Source organism: Boleophthalmus pectinirostris, unplaced genomic scaffold (assembly GCF_026225935.1).
Source record: "Boleophthalmus pectinirostris isolate CB_2022bp ecotype Guang Dong unplaced genomic scaffold, ASM2622593v1 HiC_scaffold_4, whole genome shotgun sequence".
Classification (NCBI taxonomy): Eukaryota; Metazoa; Chordata; class Actinopteri; order Gobiiformes; family Gobiidae; genus Boleophthalmus; species Boleophthalmus pectinirostris.
This window is the reverse complement of record NW_026571353.1, coordinates 14,628,576-14,630,661: the sequence shown is the minus strand read 5'-3', so window position 1 is coordinate 14,630,661 and position 2,086 is coordinate 14,628,576.

The following is a 2,086-nucleotide window of genomic DNA, read 5'->3' as shown; positions in this document are numbered from 1 at the left end:
ACTTTTCTTAAAAACTTTTGTCAGGTATAAACCAACCAGCTGCTTGACCCCGCCCATCAAGCGCCTGTGGAAAATGAAACAAAGTTGCAATGCCAATCAAAACTTCACGGTTCACTTCGAGTAGCTTAAATAATTACTCATGATGAAAATATTTAAGCCAAGCGACAAAAAAGCTATAGCCTGTTTTGTCCTATAACAGTTAAACTGCAAAGTAGCAAGTAGGCCTGTGGTGCATAAATAATAGTCTCTGTAATTAAGGTTTTCACACAAGAAAAGTTTTATACTTAAATTTACAACAGGTTTAGAATGATTGAACATGAATATACTACTTTTTGCTTTGCGCATTGCATTCGTTTCGGTTTAATGAGAAAAAAGTTTTTATGAGAAAATCTCTGCTGGACCTGAGCTGCTAATTTATAAATAAAGACTTTCCTGTGCATGTCATAATCAAACGCAGTGGCCTACTCTTTAGGAGAAAAGCTCAAAATGCAACATGTCCATTCTTATACACATGCTTGGGAGTAACTGGAGCGAGTCAGATATGTGCACTATATGTACATGTCAAACCCAACTCTAGCAAGTCCCCTCAGGCCTCTTCACTACTGCCCAGTCCCTTGAGGCCAAGCACACGCAATGCATCCAACTGATGACTGGGACATACTCTACTATGTCATTAATGGTTGGTCTAAAAATTAGACGTTACTCATAAAAACAAAACCTTTTCTCAAAAAATTTTAAACTACTCATAAAAAAATAATAATAATTCTTTACTCGTAAAAACAGAACCTTTTTTTTTTCAAGTGAATAAAATAATGCCTATAGTATGAATAGCCTAGTCCTTTTCCAGTTTTACCAGTTTTTTTCATTTTGTTTTGTTTTTTTTAATGGATGAATTTGAGCCTATGATCCATAAAACCCTACCTGTGTAAGAAAAGCAAATAGGGTACGAAAGTCAGATGACAAAACTTTAACTGTAATTGTACACGTTGTAATAGTGACCTCACTCAAGGCTTTGACTAACTCCAGTACTGTATAAATAAATTAATCATAATGGACTGACACTTTCCATTTGTGAAGGCAGAAAATTCAGCATTGTTGGTCTTAAGTATCAAAACATTTATAGTACCACACTGTGTGTGGCAGTCCTATGTTCAGTAGGGTATGGGTAACCAGGACTCTGACAAATAAATTTAGAATATAATATTACTGTCTGATTTAAGGTTTTCGAGAATGTCTGATGTAGTTGAAAAAAAGATGGGACACTACTTTGACATGCTGAATTTTTGGTCATCAATTCCCACAGCCTTATAGCCTCATATGAGTTTCTCTAAATCTGCAGCCAGTCATTAATCCCTCCCCTGAAAACTTGTGCGTGTACTATGTATCCAGGTTAAGGCACCAGCAACCCAGGTTTAGCTGTGCTAGTAATGGCCTACGTCTTAAAACTGTAAACTGTAAACCTTTAATTGGCCCTATCCACCGGTCAGTGAGCTTCCAGCCGTCTGCTGCAGATGCACATGCTTTTACATTGCAAAGCATGGTGGGAAATGTATTCCTGGGTGAGCCTCGATCATCCATCCACACGGAAGAAAGGCGCATGAGTTTGCAAAGTTTGCCTACTGTGTACACTGTAATGCCGGATAAAGACTTTCACCATAAAATGACCATGTAGGCGTACAAACCATTTTCTATGGGCTGCATAAATGTTGTTATTGCTATACAATTTACCACAATCAACTTTTGAGTAGTTTTTAAGTTTTGATCTTGTGAAAGTGGCCGAATAAAAGGACTTTTCAACAGCCCTTGTGAATCAAGCACTTTATGATCAATGGCTTGCAGTGGCTCATTTCAGTGTTGCTATTATTAGTAACTACTGTTAACTAACTATTGTTGTGTTCTTGGGCAAGATGTCAACCATGTTGCCCTTGTTTGAATGTGGGGTGTGAGTTATCATTGGTGGTGACTGGAGGGACTGGTGGTACTGCCTAACCCAAGGGCAGACATATGAGATGTGGATGAAGACCTATTGTGTACAACATTCTACAATATATACAGATATCGCATGGTGGAATTTGCTGTTTTAATA